At 40.3% G+C, this 23,908-nt stretch overlaps 1 protein-coding gene and 1 non-coding gene across 12 annotated transcripts in view; both read left to right on the top strand.

The window, feature by feature from the left end:
• The window catches only part of RASGEF1B (RasGEF domain family member 1B), a 220,412-nt gene that overhangs the window by 45,530 nt on the left and 150,974 nt on the right, over window positions 1-23,908 (top strand). For 4 of the 11 annotated variants that reach the window (XR_015699942.1, XM_087737306.1, XM_087737297.1 and 1 more), the window contains exons 2-5: window positions 3,969-4,016; window positions 5,251-5,387; window positions 11,885-12,084; window positions 18,217-18,270. The gene's annotated coding sequence lies outside the window, so the exon portion shown is untranslated. Of the gene's footprint in view, window positions 1-3,968; window positions 4,017-5,250; window positions 5,388-11,884; window positions 12,085-18,216; window positions 18,271-20,229; window positions 20,351-23,908 lie in introns of all 11 variants that reach the window. The other 7 variants (XM_087737307.1, XM_087737300.1, XM_087737308.1 and 4 more) reach the window with 5 other exon arrangements.
• On the top strand, window positions 2,860-2,933 carry TRNAK-CUU (transfer RNA lysine (anticodon CUU)). The gene has a single exon. It is a non-coding gene; the product is annotated as a tRNA-Lys (tRNA).

Genomic DNA, 23,908 nt, shown 5'->3' with positions numbered 1-23,908 from the left:
CACTCAGCCTTGTTGAATCTCATGCAGTTGGCCCCAGCCCATCGGTCCAGTCTGTCCAGGTCCCTCTGTGGGGCCTTCCTACCCTCCAGCAGATGGACACTTCCACCCAACTTGGTATCATCTGCAAACTTACTGAGCGTGCACTCGATCCCCTCATCCAGATCATCAATGAAGATATTGAACAGGACTGGCCCCAGTACTGAGCCCTGGGGAACACCACTCGTGACTGGCCACCAGCTGGATTTGACTCCACCACCATTGGTTTAGTGGTGGACTTGGCAATGCTAGGTTAACAGTTGGACTCAATGATCTTAAGGGTCTTTTCCAACCTTAACGATTCTATGATTCTATGATTCTATGAATACAGAATATTCGGTATTAGCGTAGAGCGTTGATCAGTTGAAGTGGAATGGGCCTGATGAGCTGAAGGTTCTTTCTTTGTTAATTTAGACACTCAAATGTGCAATAGCGCAGAGAAGATTTTCAAGTATTTCATGTTATAGAATCATAGAATCATTTAGGTTGGAAAAGACCAAGATCATCAAGTCCGACTGTTAACCTAGCACTGCCAAGTCCACTACTAACCCATGTCCCTAAGCACCACATCTGCACATCTTTCAAATACCTCCAGGGATGGGAACAGTACCTTATGCTGGAGTCCCCTCTGTAGTCTGATTTGCATCTTCAAAACAAGCAAGTGTTACAAATGCATTCAAGTTGTGAAATAGTATTCAGTGGGCATAGTGGCAACTGGAATTCCAATAGGAAAAAATGTACTTTTTAAATGTAGTGTTTCTCTCTAAAGTATGCAGAGGGCCACAGGAATTAAGTTCAAGCTTCTCAGAGAAGGACCACACTTGTGCCATGCCTAAGGAGTATTTGCAGCCTTAGCAGTACTTTTTAACTCTGAAAAGACAATTTAATTGGAATACTTTCAACTGTATTGGCTGAACTGAAGAAGCAGACATGCTTTTGATGAAAAGTTTCTGGTGTGCCGTGTTCATTCCTGACCAGACGAGTGATGCATAAGAGCCAATTGGATAAGGTTGCATTTAAAATTTGTGGATGCCTAACTAATAAAAAATGATAAAAATGATTTATTCTAAATGTATGAATGCCTGTCACATAATTTCATAAGGCATTAGGACACAGGCCTGTAACGTTCTCAATTTGTTACTGAAATAATGTGTACTGATTCCAATTTGGACTTCTCCATTCATCTAGTGAGAGAAGTAATTTGTTCTGTGTCTTTGTAATCTTCCTAGCCAGTTTTCCTTAAACACCCTCCCATGTCATTGCTTAATTTACCTTTCTCTTATCTTAAACACTGCCTGTAATTTCCAGTTGAAATGAGATGCTGTTACAGCACTTAATTCTAAATGTACATTTACAGAATGCTAGCAGTAAAGAATCCACTCTAGCTAGGTACTGCTTTTTAGGGAGCGAGTCCTGGTTTTGTTTGCAGCCTATACAAAGGGCCAGTGGTACTATCACAATGCCTAGCTACAGAACATGTGGTGCTGTAGGATCAAAGATGAACTGGTGAAGCCGTTTCACTATATCAAATGCTAGCGATCTTGTCTCAGTCAAACTTTAGTCCCTCTTGAGTGAAACGCATCATTGTTAGAGGACTTTGTCACATTTGGTACAAAGTACTCTGCAGGTCTACCAAATATTACACTCAAACTCAGAGTGTACAGAAGTAGGTAGAAGTTGGGCTGTATTCCTACTTCTCACTTGTGCACTGGAAAAACTTGACAGTTGTCCTTCGGTAAAGAAGAGTTACATATTTTCATAGAATCATAGAATCATAGAATGTTTTGGGATGGAAGGGACCTTTAAAGGTCATTTAGTCTATCCCCCCTGCAATTGGCAGGGACATCTACAACTAGATCAGGTTGCTCAGAGCCCCATCCAGACTATCCTTGAATGTTTCCAAGGATGGGGCATCTACCACCTCTCTGGGCAACCCGTTCCAATGTTTCACTACCCTCACTGTAAAAAATTTCTTCCTTATATCTACTCTGAATCTACCCTCTTTTAGTTTAAAACCATTACCACTTGTCCTATCACTATTGGCCCTGCTAAAAAGTCTGTTCCCATCTTTCTTATAAGCCCCCTTTAAGTATTGAAAGGCTGCAATAAGGTCTCCCTGCAGCCTTCTTTTCTCCAGGCTGAACAACCCCAACTCTCTCAGCCTTTCCTCATAGCAGAGGTGTTCCTTCCCTCTGATCAGTTTTGTGGCCCTCTTCTGGACCTGCTCCAAGAGGTCCATGTCCTTCCTGTGCTGAGGTCCCCAGAGCTGGACACGGTACTGCAGGTGGGGTCTCTGGTATAGTGCTGTGCTTTGGATTTAGTATGAGAACAATGTTGATAACATGCTGATGTTATTAGTTATTGCTAAGTAGTGCTTACACTAGTCAAGGACTTTTTAGCTTCCCATGCTCTGCCTGGTGTACAAGAAGCTGTGAGGGGGCACAGCCAGGACAGCTGACCCAGACTGGCCAAAGGGCTATTCCATACCATATGACGTCATGCTCAGTATATAAACTGGGGAGAGTTGGCAGGGGAGCAGCGATCTCTGCTCAGGGACGTGCTGGGCATTGGTCAGCAGGTGGTGAGCCAATTGTATAGTGTATCACTTGCTTTGTATATTATTATTTTATTATTATTATTATTATTACTACTATTCTATTTCATTTTACTTCAATTATTAAACTGTTCTTATCTCAACCCACGAGTTTTCTCCCTTTCACCCTTCCAATTCTCTCCCCCATCCCACTGGGGTGGGGGGAGTGAGCAAGCAGCTGTGTGGTGCTTAGTTGCTGGCTGGGGTTAAAGCACAACAGTCCTTTTTGGGCCCAGCTAGCTCAGTTGGTAGAGCATGGGACTCTTAATCCCTGGGTCATGGGTTTGAGTCTCCATGTTGGGCGCCAAAAAGTACTGTCGTGGTTTAACCCCAGCCATAGTATTGAATAGTATTACTTGGATGGCCTCTTCTTTTTTTTAGTTGGTTTAAGATTTGCCAGACTGTAATGAAACACCTGTTGGAACCAGTTCTGAAAAGACAATCTCAAGGTGCATGTTATTAGCTGTCTTAAAATTATTTTTACATCCCGCCTTTGGGTATATATGTTTAACCTGGGGCTAGTGGGAATTTCAGGCCTGTGCAGCGGCAAAATGTTAACCCTCAGGGTTTGTGGACTCATGGAATTTAAATGTTCTGTTAGAGAGGAGGCAAAACACAATTAAGAGATTTCTATTCTGTTCCTATTTCAATATCCTTTACTGGCTTCTGGGTTTGCTTGTGTTTCCTTAATGGCTTTTTTCCTTTGATTGAATTTTCTCTGATCATGAAGTTCTTTTGTCTTAAAGAAAAGAAATCAAGAGTGTTGTCTAGGCAAGCTTCCCTTCTGCCTTGCATGATTCTTACCTGAAAATATATTTAATTCCACGTATCTGAGCTGGTAAGTGCATTCCAGTTGCTTCTGAGCTGCTCTGATGCCTCCTCTTGATATAGGGATAGGGATGAAAGCAATGGTGTTTTAACTTGATACAGACTTGACTTTGCACCCTGTTACTTTGACACTAGTTGCTGAGATGCAGAGAGCAGTTGCAGGACAGTGCTCCAGTTGTGTCCAATTGACCACTGCGGCGGGGGGGCTAAAGCAGTTGTGGTGTGCTTGACAGCTGCAGACCTGCACTGTGCAGGCAAGTTCCCATGGGGACCTGCTTGTTTGTGTCCTTCTGCTTGTCTGGCTGGTGTGACTGAGCTCTTAGTGCTGTTTGGAGACTAACATGTGGATGAGGGGTAGGGAAAAGATACTGGGACAGTGAATTCTTCCTTGTGACAAGAACTCTGAAAAGCAGCCCTGCACGTCTAAATGAAGTCTTTGTGGTGGGTTTTTTTACCTTTTCTTTTTCTCCCAACTAGATTTAGTTTTGACATATTCCTCTTTGTTTTCTAGTCCAGCTGTCAATCCCATGTTGGCGTGAAGCAAAGCACCAAGCAGAAGGTAAGCTTACAGTTTTGTTTCACCAGTATGTTTTCTCTTTTCTCTTGTAAACCATTTGGGTGCCTTTTTGTTTTGTCTTACTTTGTAATGGGAAAGTTTCTGGGTTTCCAATGAATCCAGTTTCATGCTGTACAAAATTCTGAGCATACTCGAGTAATGTTTGGGCAAAATGGATTCATGAAGTGATACAGTGGGTTTCCCTGTAACTCTGCGTTACTCCGTTCAATATCAATAGATTTCTTGGGAAAAAAATGAAGATTGTTTACCTTTTTCCTTAGTCCAGCAACTTAGTAGACTACTTGGAAACATACTGAACAAAACTGAATGTCAGAGATCACCCTTGTTATATCTCAGAATGGTGGAAGTATTGATGGCGGGGATTACTTATTCTTCCTGGTGGATCAAGTAGATAATAGGAGAAGGTTGTCTGAAAAGTCAGAGTACCTTTCAGTTGGCATCTGCTTCTTTGGGTAATAACTTGTGAGCAGGAGTTCAGATATTTCCAGTTCTGCAGAAGTTGTCCTAAAGGTGTTTGGTGCCTGATTGGTATAGTGTCGTTTTTACTTGGCCTGGCAAACTGTTTTAAATATGCACTTTGTAGATAATGCTTGTAACTGTCTTAAACTCATTTCTCCTGCTGCAGCTGTTAGGATAAGTGTTGTCATCAATTTGTGCTTTAAAGTGCATTTGTATTTCAATAATACCTAAAGTCCTCAGGTAAGGTAGGAGAACTGTCATGTTAAATGCTTAATAGTGAAAAGTTTAATGTTTAATGAAGCAGTGAAAGTTTCAGAGAGGGATTTCTAATAAAAGATGCATGGCAAAAGCAAGAAACAAGTCGTATTCCAGGTGTACAGAGGGAGAACTAAGACAGACTAAATGATCTGCTTGCTTAACTTGTATTTTTAGCCTGTAATACTGTACTTTGTATTCCTTTAAAGGCATTAAAAAGAACATACAAACTTTGTTCTAAGGAAATACCATTGTATAGCTGGAACAGAGTTTGAGTTCTCCAATGTAATGTTGCCATCAGGCTGTGAATTGGTGCATTTTAAGATAGAGGTGGATGTAGTAAAAGTCACTAAAGTGTTTTGGCTGTAAAACGTCAGTGTTTTTTTGTGATACTTAAATATCCTTAAAAAAAAAAAAAACCAAACAGAATTAATCAGATTTTTGTCTCGATCTTAATACTCACATAATCAACAGAACTGTGTTGAAATTCATCTGTTTGCAGAGGGAATTTGTACTTGATTGATGTGGTTTAACCCCAGCCGGCAACTAAGCACCACACAGCCACTTGCTCACTCCCCCTCCAGCAGTATGGGAGGAAGAGAGTTGGAAGGATAAAAGGGAGAAAACTCGTGGATTGAGGTAAGAACAGTTTAATAATTGAAATATAATAATAATAATAATAATAATAATAATAATAATAATAATAATAATAATAATAATAATTGTAATGAAAGGGAAAATAACAAAGAGAGAGAAATAAAACCCAAGAAAGACAAGTGATGCAAATGAAAACAATTGCTTACCATCAACCGATGGATCCCCAACCAGTCCCAGAGCAGCAACCTCTCTGGCGGCCCACCTTCCCCCTAGTTTTATTGCTCAGCATGACATCATATGGTATGGAATATCCCTTTGGTCACTTGGGGTCAGCTGTCCTGGCTGTGTCTCCTCCCAACTTTTTGTGCACCCCCAGCCTGCTCGCTGGCAGGGCAGTGTGAGGAGCAGAAAAGGCCTTGACTCTGTGTAAGCACTGCTCAGCAATAGTATTATCAACACGGTTTTCAGCACATATCCAAAATGTAGCTCCATACTAGCTACTATGAAGAAAATTAACTCTAACCCAACCAAAACCAGCACATTGATTTAGTTCAAGCCTAGGCTTACTGATTTTTTGGTTCAAGACTTGCAAAAAGCTGTTAAGGTAGGCTTTGGAAGCTATAGAGAAAGCTGAGGAGTAAGATGATTAAAATTGAAGAAACTTTATCTCTGATCTTTATCCCTATCTTCACTAATTAAATCTTTTCAAATAGACTTCAGCCATATCCAAAAAGTGTGAACAGAAATGATCTGAACTTGGTGTTTGTTACCTCAGCTAGTATTTCTACAATAGCTGTCGGTGGAGCAAGTGTGTTACCAATTTCATTGTCTGTTTTCAGGTCTGATTGATATACTAAGATAAATTTACATATTGTAATTCAGTTTACATTGTCTTGATTCAGACTGGATAGGAGCTTTGACAGGAAAGAACCTGCTTTTGGTTTGTACAGAGCAAAAATGCAAGAAGCCAGTATTTCCCATGTTTAGCGCTTGCGGAAAACAAGCTCTCCAGGCTTTGATAGGGCTGGGCATAGCATGTGACAAGTGTCAGAATTCATTTGTATGGTTCCAGTTTTACTATTCTATCTACTGCTGTAGGTTTCCATGTCATGGTGAATCTTCTCTTCTTTTATCTGTCAGCGAAGTGTACCTGAGTCTGCAGTATTAACACATGTTCACATGAAGTCGGAATGACAAAGGCTCTGTCTGGTGCAAGGGAGCTAGGCTGTTTCTTTCCCTTCTCTTGGTGCTCAGCAATTGAAGAAAGATGCTTTCAGCATCAAAGCATCAGCACAGTGGTATGGGTTTCTTGTAAACCCTTGGAGACGCAAGGTGAGAGCTGCATTGCTCTGACATGGGACAGTTTCCAAGGTGAAGATGATAATGCTGAGCTGTGTGGAACTCGCTAAGTATTTACTGGAGATGGCAGGCATCTAACTGCTTTGAGCAGTGGTCCCAAAAATCCTGGTACTTGTCTGTAATACAGTTTGCAGTTTTGGGGGAAGATCAGTTCTGTGTATAGTGTAGTGGTTCAAAAGGACAGCTGGAAAACTGGTGAAGCTGTATTGAAGGTGAGGAAGGCGTACTTGTTGAATATGTTATCTATTTAACTGGATGCTGCTCTACTGTATATTGTGTTGAGAAGACAGGATTTGTTTTCACATTTTACCATTTTGTTTGCCTGGTTTGTTAGATCAGTCTTAATGCTCTTTGTTCAGTAAATATTCTCACTGAATTTGAAGCTAAATGAGAATGGTAGTATCAGACCTTGCATGTGTCACTGAAAGAAACGTGTGTTTGTATGATGCCAAGCCAATCCCAAAACTCCAAAGCCATTAATGTCAGTAGAAAGATTCTTAATGACTTCAGCAGGCATTGGATTAGACCTTTACAAACAGGCCTAGGGCCATTTTTTCAGAGAAGAGCTTGCACTGATTTTTCTTGTGCATAATTGGAAATTTGTCTATACTTGCAAATCTAAGCTAGACTGTGTGCAAATGGAGCTTTCGCATTTGCCCCTTGTGGTTTGTAGTTTGTGGGCAATTATGTGCAAACAGAGGCAATCGTAAAGAACTGAACTGATGTTGTGCTGTTTTAGCTACTCTTTCACTTGATTTCTATTTCAAGGAATACCATCTCATCTTCTGAATAATTAGAAACTACATTTAAAAAGTGAAATGTGAGCAGGAAGACTGAATATAGGAAGTGTGTTGCAGGTGTAACCCTGTCCTTAAGCTGTCCAAAAAGAACAACATAGAAATGCCACAATGGAGGTCTGTAATAATTGATATGTGTTTACCAATAACAATAAAACTAAAAGCTCTGTGTTATCAAATATAAAGCTGAGGTTAAAAAGCTGTCAGTTTCCCTAGTGCTTTCCCTTCAGGTTATTGAGGATCATATATAAGTGAAGAAACTGCACTGGATCTATGTGCCAGAGACAACAGAAGAGCAGCTGGAGTCAGACATGGGTAGTGCTGGCAGTCTGTCAGGTAGATATCAGGGGAGGGAGGGAATGCTAGAACTTGACTTATTACTGAGATACCTAGTATTTTCTTCTTACTCATGAGGAATTTTTCAAATTTTATTTCATGATGGTTTCCTTACCACTACCCTTGGCTTTATTTCTTTACTGTCTCCTAAAACATTCTCATAATTCTAGGTTTTCTTCTCTGTCCCCCACGCACTAATCTTATTAATTTTGTTCTTTTCAAAGACTGGGCACTAGCTGGTACCTGTTCTGCTGCATGAAAATGTAATGAACGGGTAATGAGCTGTGGTGCTGGAGTGCTCCCATTGCAGACTCTCCAGATGCTTCATTATTTGCTTTATAATGCTGGCATGCCTGCAGGGCTCAATTGAAAAGCTATGGGGAAGTAAGCTTGACAAGGCAGGGAAGGTGGTGACCTTTCCTCTTGTTTCTTTTGCTTCACTGCAGTATTAGCCACCGTATCAAGAGTGGTCCCTGAGACAGACTGCTAGTTTTGCAACCATTATCATAGACTTGTTCTTTGGTCTACTGCTAATAGCTGCGTATGTAACGTTACATCAAGTTGAGCTCAACTCCTGATTCAAGGGTGTTAGGGGAGAAACATGATGTTTGATTAGATGTTTTCCCATTCAGAGAAAAGGAATGCCTGCACACATGTATGCTCATACCCTGCTTAGGGAAGAGACGTGATCTTGGAGACATTCTCATATTGGGAGAAAAGTAATACCTGCTCATACCGTGCTTGTAGAGGATGGAGGTCGAGTGCAGGAGAGTGAATGGGGGCTTGAGGTAATGGGGAAGAGTATAGTAAGTAGTTAGCCTGAGACAGGAAGGATTAGAGGAAGGGTGGATGAATCATAGAATCATAGAATAGCTCAAGTTGGAAGGGACTCATAAGGATCATTGAGTCAAATTCCCTGAAGCCTTCAGGAAACACGTGAGCAGGTTTGGAACTACTGGAAGAATACAAAAGGTGTGTGTTAGCAACTGGGCTAACAAGGCTATTGATCTGTGTCCAACAATAAAGTAATTGGACCTGACTAATGCTTCCTGTCCACCCCAGACTTGGAGAGGCCCGTGCACCACTGGACTGTTAAAAGTTAATCTCTAAGTCCAGACACGCTTACCTGAGGTGCAGCACCAGCATAGCAGTTTTCCCGTTTAAATGCATGGGAGGGAAATAAGTTTTCATACTGGAAGCTGTAAGTCTTCTTACAACAAAGAGCTGAAAATAGAAGCTATTTGGCTTCTTGGCCACTTGGCCATGTTCGGGTTGAAAGTGTATTGGTCATAAAAGTTTCGGATTTCACCTAAGGTGGTGTGCTTTCACTGCCATGTTCCTGTTCTTTAAGAATGTCCTGGTGTTGAAGATGTATTAGAAAGTTGATATTCTGCCCATTAAGGGAGTTAAACAGGGATTTTTTTGAGTTACTTGTAAATAGGTAATTAACAGGAGAACTATGCTACAATTAAGCACAAAATGAAGTGCTACAGAGAATGGCTGTTCTTGGGAGAGCGGTGGGCGGTAAGTTCATAGAGGCAGAAACAGCAAACTACTGGTTAAAACCAAGATTTGTAGTCATGTCATGGGGAAACAGGATGTGGGTCAGAGAATTGTTTATCTCATCACTGAAATGTTTTGCTACAGCACACAAGCTGATCTTTCTCTGAGGACAGCACTGGGAATGTTATGCTTTTCAGACAAGCAGAGTCTAGAGTAAAAGTTGGTTATGCAGCTTTGGTTTGTTGAATCCAGAAGGCTGTTTCCTCATGTATGTGTATATTACTAATACAGAGATTACTGTAGTAATCGGTATAGGGAAGCCGAGCATGCTTACAGAGATCCAGCAAACAACCGCAGAGGTTGCATTGCCTGAATAATTTGAACCCTGACACTTATTGCCTGATTGATCTCTAAAGGAGATATTACTTAATGAGCTGTTTTAGTTGAGAATGCTGATAGTCATTATGATGTGTCTCATTATATACAATATGTCAGGTTCTAATGCTAGTGGTATTTCATACTTGAGTAAGCCTGTAGCTTGTCTCAAATATTAAAGCCTTTTTCAAAAACAATTACTGTTCTGCAGCTATCTTTGTAATACCACAAAGTGCTTTAGAATTTCAGAGGATGTTATAAACCCTTGTACCTAGCACATTCTTGCTCTGATGTGCAATATAAACTATAAACTAATGTAAGTCTTCAAAAATGTTTCTTGTTCCATTTTGTGAAGGGTAATGCTGTAAACCAAATAAGGTTGTTAAACGGTTTTGCCTAAGGTCACAGTCTGTAAAACTGGAAGTAGAGATCCACATTCTGCTAATCTTACTGTCTGCAATTGTGCTTGAGCTGCTTGAATAGGTATTATGTGAGGTCATGTTTTAAATACATGACCCACCCTTTCTGGGTTGCCCAGAGAGGTGGTAGATGCCCATCCCTGGAAACATTCAAGGTCAGGTTGGACTGGGCTCTGAGCAACCTGATCTAGTTGACGATGTCCCTGCTTATTGCAGGGGGGTTGGACCTTTAAAGGTCCTTCCAACCCAAACCATTCTATGATTCTCTCTCTGGTTCAGGTTACTTAATTCCACAATTGTTTTTTTCCTGCAGTCAATCTTCATAAATTTTTCAGCCCTAATTTTCCCACGTATCTGGTGTTAGGCTGACATTTGGGCCTTCTCTTTCTCTTAATTTTTAGTATAAGCATACATTATTTTAGTATAAGCATACATTATTTATCACTTGGATGCAGGCAAGAAAAGCAAGCTGAAAATGCACATTTCTTCAACTTCTTTGGCTGAATAGCAGCTTTAAAATGTTCTGTGTGTCAACATAAAACAACTTCTAGCATGGGGCTGATTTTTGTGGCTGGTGATATAACTGAAGTATTTGGATCTGCCTGGGGCAACTTGACTAAGGGAATTTATTTGTAGGGGCAATTTTGCCAGTAAGAAAGGGATTTCAAGATACGTCCTTGTAGAATACCATTTTCCAAAGTACAGGAGAAAAACTGCAGGCTTCAAGCAGTAAGCCAGATGAATCAGCTTAAAATGAGTACTTTTTCTTCACAGCTCTGAAGAGAAGGTGATAAAGGTGACCTCTGTAAAGTAAAGAGGAAAAGGACTCAAGAAAACGTGATGAAAAATAATGGTGCTTTTTCCTGAAGAGGTGCAGGATATGTTCTATGCAATCACTGTCTCATCTTTTTGGTACAAGCTATTAGTTCCAGTCACCTGGAGTTGGTGGAAAATTAATCATGTTATATTAAGACCTCAGCATCTGAGGCCTGGCAGAGACCCTTTACCTCTTCAGTGTTATCAGGTAGTGGTAGCAACACAAAACAGTCATGTTAAATTGGGCCAACATTTGTTCATCAAATGGAATATGATTCAGGGTCTGGGAGTGTTAAAGATAAAGCCCTTGGTGGCAGGATCACCTGCCTGGACCACTGTTAAACTTTTTTGTTTAGCTCTCCTGTTGGAGATATGCAAGAAATAAGACAAAGGATGTTAAGGCAGAGGACGTTAATCAACCTCTGTAAACAGTTAACAAGACCTGGCCTGAGAGAAGAAACAGGAGAACACCATAAAACAGTCAAACAAGGAAATACCAAGATAAGCATGAGAAAACAAGGCCACCGATAAAGCTGAAGTGAGAATCATTTGAACCATGAATGAACTATCCTAATTAACACAGTAAAAACCACACCTCCAGCAATGAAGCCCCCTGCCCAAGCAAAGACCCCTACCCACTGATCATGCTCTGTATATTTAATACCCACTGTACCTTTATGTGGAGGCACAGCTTGTGAGAACCAATAGAAGCAAGGATGAATAAGTGGAATTGTGAAACTACTGAAAACAGCTACTCAGAAAGTATAAAACATCACTGTATGTTAAGGTGTGCTAGCTTTGTGGAGTTACCACCTAGCACCTATCTCTGTGCAGACATGAAATAAACTAATATCTCCACTCTGTGTGTTATTCGGCTTTTTGCACACCGGGTAAAAGAACACTGTTTTTTTGGGTCTACATTTTGGCAACCCAGATGGGACTGCCATAGAGCCTTGTCCAGATCATCTTGCCATTCCCAACGAAGGAGAAATGGACCTAGCAGGACTCCAGCATGCACCAACCTGTTGATCGGGGACTCCTCCAGCTCCTCTCCGTTGTCAGGCAGTGAGCACGACTCAAAGGTACAACACGCAAAAGAGATACTTGTACGGGACAACAGGGAGTCGTCCATTGGTAAGTAGTTGTTTTGTTTGCTCTGCATAAGTTGCATTGGGAGAGGTTCGCAGCAGTAGCTTGTTAGTAAGCTTCTATTCTCTATGCATAAACGCATGGTGAAAGAAGGGGTCTTTCACCTTTGCCAACAGAGGGTCTGAGCAGAGTATATGAGACTTTGGTGGTTTCTAAACGTAGAGGTGTGGTGAAACAAGGGGTCTTTCACCTTTGCCAACAAAGCGTTGGAGCTGAGTGTATGAATCTTAGGGAAATAATATGGGGACAGCTACTTCCAGTGAGATTCCTCCTTGTTCTCTTCTTGGGTGTATTTTGAAAAATTGGAAGAAATTTGAAGGGGATCTCATGACAAAAGACAAAATGAAAATGTATTGTAATCAATGGTGGCTGAATTACAAATGGGATTGTGGGAAAATGTGGCTGCAGAATGGGTCTTTAAAGTATAGTACTATATTACAGTGGATGTTATTTTGTCGATGAATAGATAAATGGGAAGAGGTGCTGTATGTTGATGCTTTTATGACTTTATATCAAAAACCAGACATCCAAAAGAGTTGCAGTATAAGAAATGATATGATTATGTTTGCTGGATCAGAAACTAAAAAGAATGAACATTCTCAGAATAGCAATAATTGTAAAATGATGGAAGGGGGGAAGAAGATTACTCTGTGTGTTATTTGGCTTTTTGCACACCGAGTAAAAGAACCCTGCTTTTTGGAACAACAGCAGTGTCTTCAGTTAAGTGAAATGGTTCCTGAAAGGCATAAGCTTTCTAACAAAGATTATAAATTTTGTGATGAGCTGGGTCTTTCTTAATTTGCAGATTTTGAGAGGTATTTTTCTGTGAAGATATTTGCCACAAGTCATGTTATTTTTCATCTCCTGATGAATGCATCAGAAGCAACTGCCTTTTGTTGCCAGCCTGTTTCCTGGAGATGATTTGTATGCAGTCTTTAAATAAAAAAAATAATCTGGTGGAGCATGTTAAGTGCCCTTTGAGCGGCTTATGCTTACACCCTGAATGATGTCCATGGGTGAAAATTCTGTCGGATGGAGAAGTTGTCAGCTGCAATGCTGAAGTGTCCCCTCTTGTTTGACTTGAGTGGTTGAAATGGAGAAAGCTTGTGGGGAGTTGAAGCATGAAACAGTGTTTCGAAGCAGATGGGGTGAAGTAATTGGAGGGTCTATCCATCGGTGTCCTAATAATGGGAGGAATTTGGCACACTGAAAGCAAACCACGCTTTCTTCTTTTTATCCAGTGGGTAGTGTAACTTGATTTCTTGTCAAGCTGTCACAGTGACTGTGATAATAGCAAATGAGCTTTCCTTCACCAGCATCAGAGCTTAGCTTTTAAGCTAAGCTTAAAATCAGATAGTTACTTGAGGCAATCATTACCATTCTGTTTTGGTTTAAAAGAAGCATAATAGCTGGTGATTATGATAATGACTCTTTAAATCTCTGAACTTGCCCTTTGTGTTCACTTGATCAGCATGTATTATGCATTTAATGCAGTCTGTTGATAATGAGAACATAACAGGACTAGTAGTCCTCTGGACCTGGTAATCAAGTGAGAAGGATGAGGGTTAAAGAGGCAGGTGAAGATATTCTTGAAACAACTTGGTAGAAGTGATGTGAATTGAACAAGAAAACAGCTATACTAGCAGTTCACATTTAACTGTTCACAGCCAAGATAATCTCCTTTATCCTTTTCATCGTCCTTTTCATATTTCAGTGAGAGGGTCTATGACCAATTTGGTTTAAAGAGAGTACTAAGTATATTGAAGTACAAACTTTCTAGGTGAAGATCTCAATTCACAGTACTTCCTGTCATCATGCTTCATTTTACCTGAGGGTGAATGCTTCATTAACAGGGGAGAAGCTTCCACGTTTTTTATTTTTTGCCAGAATCTTAAGTCTAAAAATTATACTATGAATTTAAATGCTTTTTTCAATTATTACAGGATACTCATCCTGTTTTTCTCCCCATTTATGGTGGTTTTCCTAATTCTAACTCTAAAAATGCAAAGCAGAACCAGAACCCCATCTCTGAGCTTTACAGCTGCCTGGTAGTAAAACCTTGCTGTGCAGTTAGGCAGCCCAGCCACTTGTGATGAACTGTCACCCATGAACAGGAGATTGCTCACAAATCACATGTTAACGCCTGGGAGTGTCAAGAAGTTAAAATTTAAATTCCTCATACATTGTATGTGGCTGTTTTTATGCAATTACTGTTCTGCACTATAAATATGGCTTAGGAAAAAAATTATAAAATATATTTTATTCTTGCCATTTGATTTATGTAGTGAAGCTTTTTAACCTGGCAGGAGCATTTATCTTTTTATTAACAGGACAGCTAAACCTGTTTGGATACATTTCTAGGTAGTGGTTGCTGCAGCAACAGCAGCCTTCTAAGGCTTAGAAAACTATTATGTTAAGTACTGTGTTGTGCCAGTTTATTTTACTGTAGTAAACTGGTGAAATGGAAGCGAAAGAAAAAATAGCTGACAGGCTGAGATGAAATGAGATTGAGTTTTTGCAGGGTCACATAATAGATAGGCAGTGGAGTTAATGATGAGTTTTTTAATCTGAGCAAAATGCTTTAACAAGGACCCTAGCTTTCTTGACCTGTAGTACAGTGTATGAAACAACAGAATTTACGTTCTTCCTATGAGCCCAAACATTAACCCAATCACTGAGTAGGATTCTTGGTCACTAAATATGTTAGTGCTAATTAGCAACTGGTTTTGATTTCTGTAACTGGCAGAATAGTGCAGTGCAGTTGCTTTACTTGCAAGGACTTGAGATCTAGATAACCTGCATATGTTTCAGTTGCTATGTGAAAACAGGTCCTGAGGTAACCTCACATCTTCTAATAGCCCATGTTGTTGAAGGTTAACAAGAAATTCATTGTTAGGAAACAGGATGTACTTAATAACAAGTGGTTAGATTGTAGGAGTATAGTGTGATAGATGATGTTCATTAAAGTTTAAATATAAGCAGGATGTCCTTTGAAATGTCAGTAATAATTGATTTTGGATTCTTTGATGTTAATCAACCAAAGACACTATGGAAACTGTGGAAAGTATACTTGTCCTTTCTGTGAACTATCTTCATTTATAATACTAAAAATCATACCTGCTACTGTGAGACCCTCCCTTGAATAGGAAGACCCCTAATTTCTGAGCATGGTCTGTAAGAATGTATACATCCTGTTACCAAATTGGGGATGTATATTAACATATACCAATCAGATGATAAGAAGGCTATGTAATGGATTACATATGTTACTTTTGTATTGTATAAAAAGGACTGTTGGTAGGAACCTTGTGGGCTCTGATCTGTGGGAAACCACTGAGGGCCCAGGCTTATGCAGCTCTGAAATAATTTTCAGTATTCCTCCAGTGTGTGTGATTGGCTTTGCATACACACAGGAAAATTCTGCCTTTGCGGACAACAATGTGAACTCTAAGGCAGAGCAGGGGAGCCTAAGATGTGGGTGAGGGAACAGATTATGTGAGTTCAGAGAGGAGAAAACTAATTGCGAAGAGTTGTATAACTTGCACTGCTGAATCAAAGATAACCTGTGTAATAAGTAAGTGAAAAATCAGTGTGGAGAAACTTTACTGCATATAGAAGGCAATGTTAAAGTCTAAGTGGCTATTGGAAACTGGGCTGATTCTGAAAAGTGCGGAGAGCTGCAGTTCCTGTCACCTTCAAATATTTTTCTATTAGGTGGGAAGCTAACATACAAAAGTTAGTCCTTGAGTTTTCTGAGAACTTCTTAACTGAGTACAGTAAAATTCTGGAAGTGGTTTTCTGATGGGTAGAATTTATTCCATTCTGTAGGCAGGAGCTGAAGGTCATTATAGGACACTTGTATTGATCTACTGAAGCATCTTTCTTCAGTTGATCATAAATTTCTTCTCCAAATCTCAAGGGTAGCATGCTTGCAATTTCTCACATGACTGCTTTCCTTATGAAATTGTTGTAGATGATGCATGGATGTTACAAATGTGGAAATGGTACACTTGAAAACTTAAAGTGCTTTGCTGCAGGACATGTGTGTTTTATGCTCTATCCTACAGGGAGGATTCAGCTTCAGTGGCAGATAATTTTGAAGTCACGTCTTATTGTCTGTATGGGTGCAACTCTAGTGTGAGCAAGAGTTAAGGATTATGATGTTATTCTACTGATATGCTGATCTGTCTTCAGGCATACAGTAGGGTGAAAATAGTTTAGTGCCTTTTTCTTCCAACCCTTTCAAGGGAAACATGGTTTAAACAGTTCAAATACTGAATGTGTTTAGTAAAAAAATGGTGTCAGTTGATTCCAGCTCCAGAGGCTACTCCTGCCTTGAACTCCTAAGTTTCTAGGACATCTCACTAGCAAATATTATACGTTTATTAGGTGAGCATATTAGACATGCTTAGCATTAAATGAAGATAAGTAGTTTTCTTTTTCCTGTTCTGCCTTTATCTCAACAGCTTTTCCTTTAATTATCTGTGTGCTGCAAACCTTCACTATCTAAATAGGATGCAGATGATGGTCATTAGTCTGGAATATAGATCCTGCTGGTATATCTAATAGTTTTTCACTTGAGTAATAAAAACTTCTAGTATTCCTGGATCCCAGAAAAACATTATAATTTTGTCAGCCGTACATGGGTTAGGGCTTCAAATTATGAGTTTTGTATCTTTTATTGTGAAGTTCATGTTGTTCTCATTCAGTCTGGAAATAAAACTGATATGTGGCTTGAGTAGAAGTGATGATTATGGAAATGAGCTAATATAATCTAGCAGATTAGTTGCTCATTATTGAGATAATTTTCCATTTAAGGAAATTTTCCATTTCCACGAAAGCATTGGTATATTCAAGTCCAAGTTGATAGGTAAGAAGGTTAAGACTACGATTAGTGCTCTAAAAATGCTGTGCATCATAGTATTAGGCTTAAATGTCCAAGTAGTTCCTGGTTTTGCTGTATTGTGCAGAAATGATTCATACTCTGTAAAGGAGATAAAGTGAGGACCATAATATTTGAATGTCACTTTCTTGTAAAGAGTATTGGTGGTTCACTGAAACCTACTGGCCCTTGTGCAGGTGGACAGAGTATGGGGCTTAAAGCATGGCTGTCTTCCCACTCAGCTCCTCACTTCTGAGTTGCCCTTTGGGGACAGCATCCCTCCAGCATCTCTGCCAGGGAACACTTTGCCTCTTCCAGACAGACTGCAAGCATACCTGTGAAGCTGAAATTGTCCCCTGCAGAGGGCTAATGCAAGGGACAGCATTTACATTTTATTCCTAAAAGTTTTTCAGGACAGTACATAAACTGCTTCTGTGCACTGATAATGCAATTGCTGTGAGCTAATGGGACTACTTAGAGGTTGATTTGGTCTTACTACTTGGGGTTGTGAACTCTTATTTAGAGTTTCAGTATGCTCTTTTACTTGTCGTAAAAGAAATGTTCATCAAGAGCATATAGTTTTTCCAACTAAGTTAATTGATACAGTAATATAGTTTCCTACAAATCTCTTAGCTATTTACATGATGTCACTGTGGTCTTTCTGTACTGTTTTGCCCAAGGTGTTCAGTCTGTGGGAACTCATTTAACAGTATTTGCCCTGATGTTGCCACGTATCCATTTTTCTTAGTCTAAATCCTGCTTTTCAGGGCAAGTTCCTTTTATTGTGACAGTACACATTCTACTGGCAATATTTTGGGTTGAATCTTTTTGGTGTCAGCATTAAATAAATCATTAGGATCATCTTAATGGTGAAATGTGCAATTAGACTTTATATGTCAGAGGTAGTTACTTTGGTTTTAAGCTGTATTCTTTCCCTGTCAAATATTGTATTGTGTAATTCAGAAATACATGCTTAAGAGCATATGTTGCGCAACATGTCCCTAGAAAAAACATTTTTATTTCATGTCATCCTGCTGAGGGAATGAAAAGCTTAGGGGTAACATGTAAATCTAGATGCCAAGATGAACTGTTGTATTGCACAAGAATTCACTTGGTTTAATAGTTAGTCAGAGCCATTTTGTTAAAAAAAAATTTAAAACATTTCTTTATTCTTCAGAAAATATGGCAGTTAGTACTGGTCTGGCCTAATGGATCTTTTGTCCTTTATTTTGCAGACTCTGCATTTCAGGACCTCGGCCAATGAGAAGCCCTCACCTGCCCACAAACAGGTAAGCTACCCTTCCTGTGTGCACACCTTCTTTTAATGTATTAGGGTTTTGGAGCATCCAGCAAACAGATAGCGCTGTTTCACCCAGATCAGGCAGCCACTGTAAGCAAATAGCATAATGCAGCAATGGGAACTTGGTGGACTGTGATGCAAACAAAGGTGAACATCCTTCCATTCTGCCTTTATTTTCTGTGGTAAAGTTATTTGCGTGTTTTTCAGTCTTTTGACTTCCAACATAGGTGGTTAGGGGAAATGTCACTGGCAATTGGTTCAGAGGTCCAGATGGCATTTAATATTCCTTTCACTTAAGCTTTTAATGCATTGCCCTAGGGACTGACTTTTATTAAAAGGGGAAGAGGGAACATTTTTGGGTTAGGGACATGGAATATGAATCCATGTGCATAGAAAATTGGTTGTGACTCACCTTAGGCTTTGTGAGCATATATCCACCTTGGCTAAAAAGGAATGCTGTGCTATGGATTTAGCACCCTATGGAAAGAAGCTTGTATTGCTTCTGACATTTATTTACTTTTTTATTAATGGATTGGCTTCATCTTTGATCTTTCATTTGATCTGAAGCTTAACTAAACAAGAGAGAAAACAACCTTAATGGTTCCAAGATATTTCTTATATCCTGAATAAATAAAAGCAGGTGTTATGAAGTTTGTCTGTTTCTGAAAGCTGCTCATTGACTTCTAAAGCTTGCTGCACTTGAAGCTTATTGGTGACATGCCATTATGGAGGCATGGTTTTTGGTAATAATGTTACTAGACCATACTCATAGCTAATGCAGATTAAAAAAAACTCTAAGTAGAATTTACTGCTACAGTCTTTTCCAAATAGATGCTAAGTGAAGGAAAGACTACTTTGGTTTGTATTATTTCTGAAAGACTGAAGGTTATATTCCTTAAATATATTAAGAGATTAACTGATAGAGGAGAAAAAAGGGAGGAGCCAGAATAGTTCACGTTTAAGGTGACGTTGATGTGAATGGTATCACAGGAACCTTGGACTTCCGGAGGGCAGACTGTGGAGCCTGGCTGACAGAGTCCCTTGGGAGGCAGTCCTGAAAAGCAAAGGGGTCCAGGAAAGCTAGACATTCTTCAAGAAGGAAATCTTAAGAGCACAGGAGCAGGCTGTCCTCATGTGCCAAAAGACTAGCCGGTGGGGAAGAAGACCAGCCTGGCTGAAGAGAGAGCTTTGGCTGGAACTCAGGAAAAAACAGAGAGTTTATGATGTTTGGAAGAAGGGGCAGGCCACTCAGGAGGACTACAAGGATGTTGTAAGGTTACGCTGGGAGAAAATTAGAAGGGCCAAAGCGCAACTATAACTTAATCTGGCTACTGCCATAAAAGACAATAAAAAATGTTTCTATAAATACATTCACAACAAAAGCAGGGCTAAGGAGAATATCCATCCTTTATTGGATGCGGGGGGAAACAGTGACAAATGATGAGGTACTTAATGCCTTCTTTGCCACAGTCTTTAATAGTAAGACCAATTGTTCTCAGGGTACCCAGCCCCCTGAGCTGGAAGACAGGGAGCAGAATGAAGCCCCCATAATCCAAGGGGAAATGGTTAGTGACCTGGTATACCACTTAGATAGACACAAGTCTATAGGGTCAGATGGGATTCATCCAAAGGTACTGAGGAAGCTGGTGGAAGCGCTCACCCAGTCACTTTCAATCATCTATCAATCAGCAGTCCTGGCTCACCGGAGAGGTCCCAGTTGACTGGAAGTTAGCAAATGTGACGCTCGTCTACAAGAAGGGCCAGAAAGAGGAACCGGGGAACTACAGGCCTGTCAGTCTGACCTCAGTGCCAGGGAAGGTTATGGAGCAGATCATCTTGAGTTCCATCACATGGCATGTATGGAATAACCAGGGGATCAGGCCCAGTCAGCAGGGGTTTATAAAAGGCAGGTTCTGCTTGACTAACCTGATCTCCTTCTTTGGCAAAGTGACCTGCTTCGTGGACATGGAAAAGGCTGAGGATGTTGTTTACCTGGACTTCAGGAAAGCCTTTGACACTGTTTCCCACAGCATTCTCCTGGAGAAACTGGCTGCTCATGGCCTGGACAGGTATACTCTTCACTGGGTTAAAAACTAGCTGGATGTCCAGGCCCAAAGAGTTGTGGTGAATGCCGTTAAATCCAGTTGGTGGCTGGTCACGAGTGGTGTTCCCCAGGGCTCAGTATTGGGGCCAGTTCTATTTAATGTCTTTATCAACGATCCGGATGTGGGCCTTCAGTAAATTTGCAGGCAACACCAGTGTTGATCTGCTTGAGGGCAGAAAGGCTCTTCAGAGGGACCTGGACAGGCTGGATCGATGGGCCGAGGCCACCTGTATGAGATTCAACAAGGCTAAGGGCCAGGTCCTGCACTGGGGTCACAACAACCCCATGCAACGCAACAGGCTTGGGGAAGAGTGGCTGGAGAGCTATCTGGCGGAAAAGGACCTGGGGGTGTTGGCCAACAGCTAGCTGAATATGAGCTGGCAGTGTGCCCAGGTGGCCAAGAAGGCCAATAGCATCCTGGCTTGCATCAGAAATAGTGTGGCCAGCAGGACTAGGGAAGTGATCGTCCTCCTGTACTCGGCACTGGTGAGGCCTCACTGTGTTCAGTTTTGGGCCCCTCACTACAAGAAGGACATTGAGATGCTGGAGCATGTCCCAAGAAGGGCAAAGAGGCTGGGGAAGGGTCTAGAGCACAAGTCCTGTGAGGAGTGGCTCATGGAACTGCGGCTGTTTAGTCTGGAGAAGAGGAGGCTGAGGGGAGACCTTATCGCTCTCTACAGCTACCTGAAAGGAGGTTGTAGAGAGCTGGGTGTTGGTCTCTTTTCCCAAGTAACAAGTGATAGGGCAAGAGGAAAGGTCCTCAAGTTGCACCAGGGGAGATTTAGGTTGGATATTAGGAAAAATTTATTCACCAAAAGAGTTATCAAACATTGGAACAGGCTGCCCAGGGAAGTGGTTGAGTCCCCATCCCTGGAGGTATTTAAAAGATGTGTAGACATGGCACTTAGGGACATAGTGTTGGACTTGGCAGTGTTAGGTTTATGGTTGGACTCGATGATCTTAAAGGTCTTTTCAAGCCTAAATGGTTCTATGATTCTATGATTCTGTTCTATGAATCTAACAAGCTTCTGTGTCATTGAGATACTGTACTTAAATATATTTGGGTACTTATGCATGTAAGGATTGTTCACTCTGCCATTCTCTTGCTTGGGTCAGTAACTCTAGCTTTGGGGGGAGCCTGTTGGTTTGCAAGAAAACAAAGTCTAAATATGAACATCAGTTAGGAGACCTGGTAATAACCTGCTAATATGAGTAATTACATCCTGCTTTCTCATCTTATTCAGTCTTTCATTATGACAGTATTTTACAAGCACGTTAATCTGAGTTATATTATATTTCCTGGTGATGAAGAACCTTTAGTGAGTTTCAGTAGAGTAATGACAGCCAGATGATTAAGTAATTGAAGAGACATTACTAAGATAGCTGATGAGCTTACCCCTTTATTTTTAGTAATAGTGCTTCTTGCTTAGTACTGCATCAAGGATACAGTAAAAATACTTTCTACACAGTTTCTTCTGAATTATACCTTGCTATTAAATCTCAGTGGAATGAATAAAGCCTACCACAATGAAAAGCAACTTTCTCTCATTGCAAGTGACTAAATGAACTGTAACTAATGGCTGGAGACCTAGGCAGGGGTTTTTAAAAAATATTTGTGTAGTATAGCATGCAACTAGGGAGAGAGGAGTTCTGGGGGAAGAAGAGGCAAAAGTTGAGCAGGACAGGATGCCTCTAAAACTGAGATGTGATTCCAGCATATCTGGGCTGTGCTCTGCTTCTGGAATTGTCATTCCCACTATTGGAGGGGAAGACAGAATACTGAAGGGAAAACAGAAGGTGATTCAATGCTGCTTCCTGCCTTCCCTTTGGTGCCTCATGTCATGTAACTTGCCTAAAAAGCGAATTTTATTCCTAGTACTTTAAAATGTGAGAAAAAAGCAGTGAGGGCTTGATACTCCAAGCTGATCATTCTGCAGATGTGCCCTTTAAATAGTAAAACTATAATTTTCTTTTCTTTGGTTTTGTTTTTTTGAGTCTCCACACTGGTACGTCTTAGTACTGGAATGTCTATGAGATTGAGGGGTTTTGCAGTTAGTGTAAATGTTTGAACTCTTCTACCTGTGAAAGCTGAAAGCTAGAATGGGAGAAGTCTTGGAAGTATTTAAAATGGCCTGCTGTCATGGATGAGAGCAAGGCAAGAGAAGGCCTTTCTTGACTAATTTCTCTTGTCTTTTAGCAGATTCTGAGATGATGCTAACTTGCTAAGGTAACATTTTCACTGTGTATCAGAAACAAATACCTGTCAACATAAGAAACTTGGCTTGTTACTTACAAGAGTCAATCTGGATCATGGCATAGTGCCTTCTTAACCCTGACAGTGAATAACATTGGACTTGAAATGTATAATGTATCTTAGGTTATTTCAAATGTTGACTTTCTGAACAACTTGCAAGAAAGCAAATGCTATCCTGATAAAAAAATGGAAGACTGAAAAACAGCTTACATGATGCATGGTCAGCTGTATTTCTTCTGGGATATGATTCAAAGCCCCCTGAGATTGGGCAGTGTCTTGTCATTGACTTCAAATGACATTTATTTTAGATGCTTCATTGTGATTTTTTTTAATGTACCAGTTAAGACTGGTGCATGAAATTATATTTTTCTGAACATCTGAATTAATAGTACCTTGCAGTGCTCAAATGTCCCTCCAGTAAACATATCTTTGCTGGTTGCAAGTCATTGCTAGTCCCTACTGCTTATTATACAAACATAAAGGAAAGAAGTAGGCTGAGTCTTAGTTGAGTAAAATCTTGAAGCATATATTTCTTAAGATCCTTTGAGGTGGACTCTATTTCTGTACTTGGTTAAGCTAGGCTTGAGCATGTGCTTAAATTTTGCTGAATTGAGGTAAAATTAATTCCCTGCCAACTGAATGATTTCTTCATGTTAAGAGCAATCTCTATTTTGTATTTCAGTTAAACTTTCTAGGATATAACTCTGAATCGGTTGTATTGTAGACTTCCTGTGTGGTGTCTTCCCACAGTTGAACATTACTGCTCGTAGTTAGCTAATACCATGTTTGAAAAAGACATATTGATAGTTCATAAAAGCTTTGATAGACTACAGCAAACTTACATATACTGATGTTGGCCACTAGAGAAATATGACCTCATTGGTGCATTTAAAATCTTTTTCTTTAAGCTTCATAAATGTTTATGGCTGTTTGAATTTAACTGTGATTCTGGCTGTTCTGTTGATGATATAATACTGAGGATGTGTGCTTGCTCAGGAAAGAAGTTGTCCCTTAGCCCATGGAATGAGTTCATCTCAAATAGAGAATGTTTTGATAATCCTGACACAGGGGCTTTTCTTTCAGGAACAAGAGGTAGGTAGAATGGCTTATTAAAATGGGACCCTGCAAACTTGCACTTTCTCATCCGTTCAGTGATACTCTTCTGGTAGAAAAGCATACCCCCAAAATTCTAGCAATGGGTAGATATTTGCTTTACCTTCTGTTACGTCATTGAAACTTTGACAGGAAGTGGTGTGCAGGTGTTCTATT

Source organism: Nipponia nippon, unplaced genomic scaffold (genome assembly GCF_047370975.1).
Source record: "Nipponia nippon isolate SJK-2023a ecotype South Korea unplaced genomic scaffold, ASM4737097v1 scaffold_6, whole genome shotgun sequence".
NCBI classification, from domain to species: domain Eukaryota; kingdom Metazoa; phylum Chordata; class Aves; order Pelecaniformes; family Threskiornithidae; genus Nipponia; species Nipponia nippon.
The sequence above is the reverse complement of the archived record's forward strand: the minus strand, read 5'-3'. Positions and strand labels throughout refer to the sequence as shown.